The sequence below is a fragment of the Apodemus sylvaticus genome, chromosome 8, assembly GCF_947179515.1.
Source record: "Apodemus sylvaticus chromosome 8, mApoSyl1.1, whole genome shotgun sequence".
Lineage (NCBI taxonomy): Eukaryota > Metazoa > Chordata > Mammalia > Rodentia > Muridae > Apodemus > Apodemus sylvaticus.
This window is the reverse complement of record NC_067479.1, coordinates 89928692-89939439: the sequence shown is the minus strand read 5'-3', so window position 1 is coordinate 89939439 and position 10748 is coordinate 89928692. Positions and strand designations below refer to the sequence as shown.

The window sequence follows — 10748 nt, the reverse complement described above, 5'->3', positions numbered from 1 at the left end:
AACAGGGGCAGGAGCGACTGGAGGAAAAGCCCAGAACCTGCTGGAGCAGAAGGGGGTGGCCCCCAGGAAAGGGACGTGGCCGTGAGGCTGCAGAATCAGTTGACTTGTTCCCAGATGAGACTGGGAGTTGCAGGTTGGAGCCAAAGCTGTTCCCTGAACCTAGGATCTCTGTCTTGTGCGGACTTCTGCTTATGTTCAAGGCTCCTAGCCACCACCAGGGGAAGAACACCTCAGAGTATTGTGCTGGTCCAGTCAACAAGAACTTCTCTCCAGCCGGGTGGTGGCGGTGCACGCCTGCAATCCCAGCACTTGGGAGGCAGAGACAGGCTGATTTCTGAGTGTGAGGCCATCCTGGTCTACAGAGTGAGTTCCAGGATAGCCAGGACTACCCAGAGAAACCCTGTGTCGAAAAACCAAAAAACAAAACAAAACAAAACAAAACAAAAACAAAAACAAAAACAAAAACAAAACTTTTCTCCAGGAAAAAAAAAGTTTGTAGAATTGCGTTCTCTTCCTCCCTTCTGAGCTCTCTGGTGTGTTTTGAACAGACTGTCCTTGAACTCACAGAGCTCTGCCTGCTTCTGCCTCCCAAGCGATGGGATTTAAAGGTGAGTCTCGCCATGCCCAGCTGAAATACAGTTTTATTCTGGAATATCCCATGTTGGGATGAGATTCTCCCCCTTGGACACTGTTAGATGTAACACTAGCTGACTTCATTGTTTGCTCATTTCCCATGTAGAGTGTTCTCTGGATAAAACAGGTTTAGGAGTTGCCAAGATGAACCCAGGCAGATGTCTCTGCTGCAGCACTGGTTAGAACCTTCACCAGGTGTTACAGAACAGACTCATCAAAAGAACCAGGATGGAGCAACACAGGCTGCCCTGCTACCTTTCAGTGACCGCCTCCCAGGCCTGTCGCAGCTGGGCTCAGGCTCCTTTGCTGAGCCATCATGTCGCAGAGCAGGGAGGAGAACCTGCAGGGCTCCTGGGTAGAACTGGACTTCAGCGATGGGAATGGGAGCAGCACTCCAGCCTCCGTCTCTATTTGTAATGGCGACATGGAGAAAATACTGTTGGGTGCCCAGCATGAATCTGGATGAAGTAGCTCCAAGAGTTCTCAGTGTGATGGCCCACCACGTTCCCAGACACCACAAGATACCAACAGAGCTGAAATAGACCTCCACAGCTTTGGTGAGAAAAACAGCACTCTGTCTGAGGAAGATGAAGAGAGAAGAAGAGACGAGAGAAGAAGAGAGTTGAAAGTATCTTGAAGAAAAACTCAGATTGGATATGGGATTGGTCAAGTTAGCCAGAAAATATTGCCCCCAAGGAGTTCCTTTTTAAACACCCTAAATGCGCAGCTACTCACAGCATGAGAAAGACAAACATTATGAAGAAAGGGGTTACTCTCTCAGCAGACTTTCTGAAGGTTTCCTTCCATCTCTGTTACTGTCTCATCTGCTGGCCATTGGCTTGGGGATCTATATTGGAAAGCGTCTGACAACTTCCACTAGCCCCTTCTGATGAAGATTTAGATCTGACTTCTGTGAGGATTCATGTCTGAGTTGTGGCAGCTAATTGAAGAGCTAACATGATCCTTGGGTGTCTGCACTATGTGTGTTTATTTGTTCTGTAAATGCGGTGTTCCCGATTTAGTGAGTCAGAATAGACTCTTATCGTGACCTATAATTATACCCATGGGATCAATTAATAAGAGTGTCAGACTGATGCCTATTGTGGCATTTAATTCAAACATTTATTGTAGTGAATTTCTTTGAATATTAGATATAAATAGTATAAATAATTTTAATATAGTAGCAATGGTGTATCTAAAGATGATCTGTAATTGTAATCCAGTTAAGACACTTTACACTTCAAAAGAATGAGTAAGTGATCTTATTCATTACTAGTAAAATCATTAAAGGGTTTTCCCCAAAAGAATATTGCGACCTTATAATCCTATTTCATAGTAGAACATTCAAGGGTGTGGGTTATCTGTGGAGGCCTCTAACTTTGTGAATTAAGTAGCAAGTAGAAGATAAGGTTACCCACAAACCCCACTTTGCAGTCCCCCTCTTCCTGATTTGCAGGATGAGGGTACTAGCCATGCTGTCCACCATTACTGTGGGCAGTCAGTTTTGTTGTAGGAACCTTTATCAGTCTGCTGGATTAAATTCCACTATTTTACTTAAAATTTGTGTGCTTTTGAAATCAGCTGTATTGTAAGCAAATCTGTCTACTTTAAAAGACTGGAAATGAAAAAAAATCTTTGCCAAATTCTTTGGAGAATACTGTATCTGCATATACATTAATCAGTATCCAAAGCTTCTGTTAAATTAGGCATCCTTGCAGTCTTCTCTTTTCTATAGCATGGTTTTAAAGCCTGCCTCTTTGACATGCTGTGTATATTCTGTTGTATTTGTTTCACTGTCCCACACTTAACTCAGGTGTGCTAAAATAAAAGTAACATTTTAACAGTCAAAATAAACCAAACACAAAACAAAAAGAACCCGGATGTAGAGTTCCAGCTGTCGTCCTCAGGAAAACCCAGCTGGTTCTGTTTAACTCCAGAGCCCTCTCAGGGCGTCTGCTCTCAGGCACACAGCTCAGAAGATGCCACTCTAGCATCATCGGCTCTATCTTGCATGTTGCCTGGGTGCAAGGAGCCTTCGGGGCAGGCGGACTAAGTTTGCCTAGTGACCTTGTTCAGGTGCCCAGATTGCTTGTCTATGTTATATAGTGTATCTATAAAATGATGTGGTCACTAAGCAATTAATCAGGAACAATGTGTTTACCTCTCCTATGCTGTTGGCGATGCTATTAATACACTATTCTCTTTTTTTCCAAATCAAGTCCCTGGACTGTAAGAGACTTGTTCTAAGAGAACAGGGAACATACAGTACTCAGATAAATTCCTGACACTTGTCAAAGGCTGGAACGATTTCAAGGTAACCCTCGGTCCTTGTAGGTACAAACACAGACTTCTCTCAAAGGATCAGTGTTGACATCCTGCACGATGTCGATTTTGGAGGTCACAGATCGACTGGTGTTGTGCTTTGTAAAAAGATAATGGAGATAAGGAATATGTTTGGATGTTCAGTCAGGTGTTGGAGAAGGAGGTGCCTCTGTGGGTCCATGCTGAAGCATCCCTTCCCCCTGAGGGACCAGCCATATGATGGTATAGTATAGAACAGAGTTTATTCAGGGCATGGGGAGGGAAGTTGGGGGAGTAGAGAAAGGCGGGGTAGGGGGTGGGGGAAGAGCAGAGGAGTAGAGGTGGCCATGAGCATGTGGAGAGAGAGGGGAGGGGAATGGGGAGAGAGGGGGAGCAGGAGGGAGAGGACAGAGCAAGAGTCAGACAGCAAAAGAGAGAGAGGAGAGGGGCAAGCAGCCCCATTTATAGTGAGTCAGACACACTTGGCTGTTGCCAGGTAACTGTGGGGGGAGGAGCCTAGACTACATGCCAACAACTGCTACAAGGCCCCATCAGGCTAGTGCCCTAACTGCCTTCTTCCTCGAGGGCAGAAAACCTACAAGAGCTGGAAGAAGCCACAGCCCAGCATGAAAGTCTCCTGTGGACCGAGCTACAGCAGCAAGAGCACTGAGTGTCTCCGGGCAAGCGAGCCAGCATTGCAGCCCAGCCCAGCCCAGCAACCATCTCAGCACCCTCTGAGAGAACTGAGGAGGTGAAGGAAGCCACAGACAAAGGGAACCCCTGACATTCTCCACTCTGGGATCAAAGCCTCCTCAGAACAAGACCGCAGGTGGTCCGTTCTGGTTCTGATCCATGTGCCTGTTGGCTTCATTGGTTTTGGAAGAAAGAAAGAGGAAGAAAAAAGCTTGAGATAAAAAAAAATAATAAAAATAAAGAAGACCAAAACAAAACAACTCCACCCAGAATTACTCATTACTTAGAACTTTGACATCCACCAGCAAGTGGTCCCAGTTTGGGGCACAGGATGCAGGGAGGATGCATGTCTGCTCATAGTTACTTTGCCAGCTCACTGCTGAGATCTTTTGTAAGCTTTGGAGCCCTCGGCCCTGCATATGCGGTGGGAAACCTGTAAAGGGAGCTTATGTTGCAGCCACACTGCCAAAACTACACCAAAACCATCATCTTCTCATCCCAGTGCAGGGCTGAAGCTGCTCCGTCCCATGCACGTGTGAGTCTGAAGTTAATGCTCTACAGAGAGGAGTGCAGTTCCTTGCAAGTCACGTTAGTCATGTGCTCTTCCATAAGGAAGTTGACTGAGGATTCTCCAGTTTCACGGCGTGGACTGAAATCCTGAAAAGGATTTAGAGAGGATGTCGGAGTGACCTTTGATGTCTTTGATGCTCTTCCTGTGCTTTTCTGGTCTTGAATAACTATGTCAGCCTCAAAGATCATATAGTGGCCAGCAATTTTAGAATCAGCCTTAGTAAAGGCTTGACCTACAAAGTCCTGAACTGGCTGGCATCTCTACCCTTGTGTTGAGAAGGTTGTTACATTCAGTGGCTGCTTTCCTACTGCGTGTTCACGACCAGCCACGGGAATAGATCAGCGCCACACGATCTGCATCAAGAGGCTGCTGCTGCTGCTGCTGAGCCAAACTTTGTGTTCGTGGGTTAGTTGGTTGGTTTGTGTTTTGTCTGTTTGAGGTTTTGGCTTTCTCTGTATTGCTTTGAGGTTTTGTTATATTTGGATCTTTTTTGTTGTTGTTGTTCTTTGCTATCTTGTAAGGCTATATACTGAATGCCCCTTGAAAGCCCCTATTGAGTCGAATGATTGTTTCTATGAATTAAAAAAACAACAGCAACACAATATTCAACTGCTAACTCTGAAGCCAGCGTTTTAAATCAGGCGTGTTGTTATACAGCTGTAACCCCAGAACTCACTGATGAGATGGATATCTCCAAGTTCTCGGCGGCTTGGGCTACATAGTGGCCTGCTCCACGGATAGTCTCTTCATGACGCCATGTCACATGGTCATCTACTCCTAACCTAATCGTGGTACTCTGAATGCGCACATTCCCAAAATGATTGTGCATATCAAATTATCGAGAAATACACCTGTATTTTCTGATGCCTCTCAGGAAATGAGACCATCCGTTAAGGGAGTGTGAAGAACTCAGGAGATGCCAGAGCTCTCTGCCTCTGGTTTCCTTAAAATACAGAATTTGTCAAAACCGCAATGCAGAGATTACAACCTTCTAAGACTTGAGGACACTGTTTTTAAGGAGCTGTTAGCATCAACTATGAATTTCATACATATTTTTTAGATTAATTTATATTTACATGTATAGATATTTTGACTGCTGTCAATGAATCACATGCATGCAGTTCCTAAAGAGACCAGAAGAGGGCAATGGAGTCCATCTAAAACTGGAGTTACAGAGGATCGTCAAGTCCTCAGGATCCTCTGGAAGAGCAACAAATCTTAATGGATGAGCCATCTCTCCAGCCCCTGCTCTTGGCTTTTGCCCTTCCCTCTCTCCTCCCTCATATACTGTGTTAGTCGGACTGGATGACTCCAAGACAAAGGTGTTTGTGGAAACGTGTAGGAACTGGTACATGAGGTAGGCGTGGGAGATGGCCTTGGGCTGCCAGGCATCAATACAGGGCTCTCCTGGGTTGAGGATCATGCCTCAGCCTCTCTTATTGTCAGGGTTGGAGAAGTTCTGCTCTCTTTCATCTAGGATAGCAATATACAGATGCTGCCCATCGTCTGAAACGCAGAATTGAGAGGACCTGCTGGGGTTGGAGGTGTGGGAAGGATTCCATGTTGATGCACCAGCTAAGCAGTGTTAGAGGAAGCTGCAGACTAGTCCGAGTGGGTGGAGCCTGCAGACTAGTCCGAGTGGGTGGAGCCTGCAGACTAGTCCGAGTGGGTGGAGCCTGCAGACTAGTCCGAGTGGGTGGAGCCTGCAGACTAGTCCGAGAGGGTGGAGCCTGCAGACTAGTCCGAGTGGGTGGAGCCTGCGGCAGAGGCCACAAGGCTCTGGGCAGAGCTTGTCTGTCCAAGGCTAAGACAGGAGAAGGGAGACCAATGCTGCTCTTTTACCACAGCAGATTTCAGAGTGTGGTAGGAAGTGTTCCTTCCACATGGCTGATTTACTCTTGTGAGACCCTCCCAGAATGGGATCTGACTTCTGAGCCTGGCAGTGAGCCCCAGTGTTGATTGTGAGTAAAGTAATCCCGTGCAAGTCCAATCTCCTGCTGTGAAACCACGAGCTTTGCAGCCCAATAGGAGGGGGTGTTCAGCTCTGACATCAGTCGCTGCTCTGACTCTTACACTGTGGAATACCTGTAGATAAAGTGCAAACTAGCTGTGACTTCATCCCACTAAAGCATCAATCACCGCCTTGTGGCAGGCGCCCCTTGTCCATCTTTCTGTTATCTGGAAGGATCTGGAAGGAGCTGGAAGGATCTGGAAGGATCTGGGGCAAGCCATACCTTGCTTCCATGTGGGTCCTCATCATGGCTCCTGGCTGTTTTGATAAATGCTAAAAGATTGGTAGATTAACATCTCTTTTTTTCTTGCATTTATGCAGATATAGAACAGCTTAATTTCAGACTATCTCGGGGTAAACTGGAGTGTGCTTTGCGGACTGGGGCCCTTCATCATCTCTCTCAGAGAAACATCCCCAGTCTTGAAAACATTGTGTCAACCATTCTCAAGGAGCAGTGCGGCGGCTGAACGCACAGCTTGATCTCCTGTTGTAGTCAGCTTTGCAGTAATTGTGACAGATGAACAGAGGTATAGCCAGGTCTGTAACTCAGAGATAGAGTTCTCGCCAAGCACGTGCAATGTCCTAGGTTTAATCGTAGTACATCTGGGGGGAGGGGACAGAAATCGCACCCTGTTACATTCTAGAGAATAGCATATGGAAAAGCCGGTGGTTTCATAGAAACTTTTTTTTTATTTTAATTTTTTTATTTAAATTTATTTACATTTCAAGTGTTATCCCCTTACCCAGTTTCCCCCACCTCCTGGAAACCCTCTATCCCATTCCCCCTCCCCCTACCTCTATGAGGGTGTTCCTCCACCCACCCACCCACCCACTTCCACCTCCCCGCCCTTGATTCCCCTACTCTAGGGCATCTAGCATGCCTTCATAGGACCAAGGACCTCTCCTCCCATCAATTCCTGACAAGGCCATCCTCTGCTACATATGCAGCGGAGCCGTGTGTACTCCTTAGTTGATGGCTTAGTCCTTGGGAGCTCTGCAGGGAGGGGGTCTGGTTGGTTGATATTGTTGTCCTTCCTATAGGGTTGCAAACCCCTTTAGCTCCTTCACAGAAACTTTTTTAAATATATTTTTATTTTCTATATTCTTTGTTTACATTCCAAATGATTTCCCCTTTCCCAGATCCCCCCTCCCCATATGTCCCATAAACCTTCTTCTCTCCATCCATTTTCCAATCACCTCCCTCCTTTTTCTCTGTCCTTATATTCCCTTCCCATGCTAGATCAATCCTTTCCAGGATCAGGACCCTCTCCATACTTCTTCATGGGAGTCATTTGTTATGCTATTTGTGCCTTGGGTATTCAGAGCTTCTGGGCTAATTAATATCCACTTATCAGTCACAAAAACTTTTTAAATCCTCCAACTTCCATTTCTTGACTTCAGTGGAATGCAAACGTGCAATTTTGAGGTGAAATGCCAATAAAGGACAGATTCATACACAGACCATAAATACAGATCCATAGCTTACTAAATTCGGGGCTTTCTGTGATCCACTGGCAAGATGGAATAGCAGTTAATGGTAATGTCCGCAAGCCTGCAGACCTGAGGTTTTCTCCCTCTGGGACATACACATGAAGGAGGAAAAAACCTGCTGCAAACCGTCCCCTGAGCTCCATGGGGTGTTTATATGTGTGGTAGGCATTGTCCTAGAGAAACCAAAACATCTGGCTTCCAGTTCCTCACTTGTGCTAGAATCAATCCAACTGATACACTCATGTAAATATATTAATGACTGTGTGTTCCACTTGGCCGATTGGTATATTTGTTATTTGACTTTTGATACAGAGACACAAAGAAGACCACCACCACACATTCACCTGAAAAACAGGTTAAAAGAACGTAGGTATCTAGAACTTTAATGCTGAGGACATTATTAAGCCCAAATGCCACACCGACCCCAGTAGAATCTGTGTGACAAGTTCCACAGACTGAGGCATTAGACTTCAAAAGAAGGAGGTCTCCTGGAACTGGTTGTGGAACTCTCGGCAGGAGAAAACAATTGAGCCATAGTTCTCATGGCAATTTTTTCTTTTTTGTTCTCTTTCATTCCTTTTCTTACCTACATGTTCCTGGGAGCCTAGACCATGATCTTAAGCAAGAATAATGGGTACGAAACCATCCCTTGAGATGGGTCACTAACAGGACCTTATCTCCAGGGAAACCAATGCTTTACTTTTCAAATCGTTTACAAAAGTATTATGATAAAAACTTTCCCAACAATAAAATTTCATATGGCTGCACATGTGTCATTGGAAGTGGATTTTGGTATATGGTAAAGTAAGCCTTAATTAGAAAGAATTGAAATAGTTTAAATTTATGCTTTGAAGATTTATAAAAAAAATCAGGTATTAGATGTTAAGCAATAATTAATCATGGGGACTGGAAAGTTAGCTCAGGAGTTAAGAGCACTGACCATAAAGATTTATTAACCTGTTCCTGGGAATATGCCTCTAGCCTTGAATGATTGATCACCCTATTGAATATATTCTCTTAGAATTGTTATATTTCTGATGATGATGTTACCTGTTGTGTTTATGATTCACTAACATGTAATTCAGGGCTGTAATGCTTAGATGATTTGTGTATTTTGCTGTGCCAAGTGATTCTTGTTGGTATTCACAATTGTTTCGCTGGATATGGTTTCTAAGAGATGTGTTATGTTTGGTTTAATGTATAAAATCCCCTGCTTGAGAGCAGCAAAATACACTCAGATTCAAACTGCCTCTGTGTTTGTTTCTGTTTGTCACTGCCGAATCCTTACCCACCTGGACTTCCAGAACCCTCTTCCCAGGGACCCCCATACCCAGCTGCGGTGGTCCATGGCACCCAAGTGGCTCTAAAATGTCTTTCATAGATGTTTTATTGTTTTTTAGTGTCTACCTTGGACTGTCTTGGAGAACCCATGTCTTGTGATGAAAGTCCACCAGTCCCTCTGGCTTGTTGATGTCTCCCTAGAGCATAGAGCTTCCAGAGTGAAGATAGGTGGCCCTAGTGGTGCACAATTGGTCCAGGTCACCTGCACCGCCTTCTGCCATCCACATTTTCTGAACTGCGAGTAGTCGATTCCACCATGCAGAGTTAAGGAATGCCCAGCATTGGCCCTCCTGGGTTAGATCCCTGGGTTGGACATGGTGGGAGGAAAGAATCGATCCCTGCAGGTTGTCCACCGCCCCAAGCATAAGCTATGACAGTGGCATGCCCATGCACTCCTGTAAGTACACAGACAAATTCAATAGCAAAATAGAGCCATACTTTAATTTTAGGCAATACCAAGTGACATAGACATTCATGGCCAAATGACAGAGGAAATGTAAGGTTCCTTCCAGATTCAGGACAGAAGTTGGGTGCAAGAAGGAGAGGCTGCCACCATGCTGCTAGGTAGGGAATGTCTGGGCTTGGATATTCTTAAGGTACACTGCGCACAGTGGGAAGTGGGGAACTTGGATGTGTGCATTATAATATACACAACCTGAAGTCACTCTCTGATGTCTTCTGAATGGACAGAGAATGGAAGTAAGGGAGCATCGTCAACATCGTGACAACAGAGGGGACAGAACGCCTGTCTCTGCTCCCTTCCCTGCTGGCTGTGGCACATTCCACTATATTTAACACTTACTGCATTCTGTTGGATTACTCTTAGCTGTTATCAAGTCTGTCTCCATCTTCCCTTAATGTGTTTACTTAGATGACAATTATAGAAGGTCCCTAAAGTATGAGCGGTCAGGAAAGGCACTGAAAGAAAAGGCTGATAAAGATGAGATGCCAGGCATAGCCATGCGGTGACATGCCACTGATCCCAGCACTTTGGCAGGTGTGGCAGAAGGATCAGGAGTTTGGGAAAGCCTGGGCTACCTGAGACCTGATCTAAAACATTAATGTAAAAAAATAAAATAAAGAAGATCGTGTCTTCACAGTGGTGAGCGGGTTGGTAGAACGATCTAAAAAACATGGCCTGCCTTGGCCCTGTGTGCTCTCAGGATCTGACTCCCAGATGTAGCAGCTGGGGAGCTTACAGCATCTTCTGTTTGGTAGACCAATCTGGATTTCCTGTAGTAGGTAAAGTGCTCCTTCACCGCCCTGCTCGGCCAAAGCCAGAGACAATTGCTGGGCCTAGGAACATGAAGGCCTTGATCAAAGTCTGGGGACACCGTCTTAGCTTAAATGGGGGTAGTCTTGGACATCTTTGACAGTTCCTAGAGGGTAATTGAACAGTGGGCAGAAGCAGGCTTATTATCCTAGTGGGGCTGGCCAGAGGGTCAAGGCCAAAGCCCAGGAATCTGAATATCAACAAGACCCTTCTAATGCAGTGGTTTTCGACTTTCCTAATGCTGTGACCCAATCCCAGCCAAAAATAGTACTCATTACTACTTTATAAATATAGTTTTGCTTCTGTTATGAATTTTAAAGTAAATGACTGATACGCAGATAGTCTTAGGTGACTCTGTGAGAGAGTCTCTGACCCACAAAGGGGTTGGGACAGCCCTCGTTTGAGAACACTGCTCTAGTGTCACAGGTACCATC

The 10748-nt window shown here is 45.4% G+C and overlaps 1 pseudogene; it reads left to right on the top strand.

The window, feature by feature from the left end:
- Positions 1 to 949: 949 nt before the first annotated feature.
- LOC127691271 (BCL2/adenovirus E1B 19 kDa protein-interacting protein 3-like) lies at positions 950 to 1523 on the top strand (annotated as a pseudogene).
- Positions 1524 to 10748: the final 9225 nt, after the last annotated feature.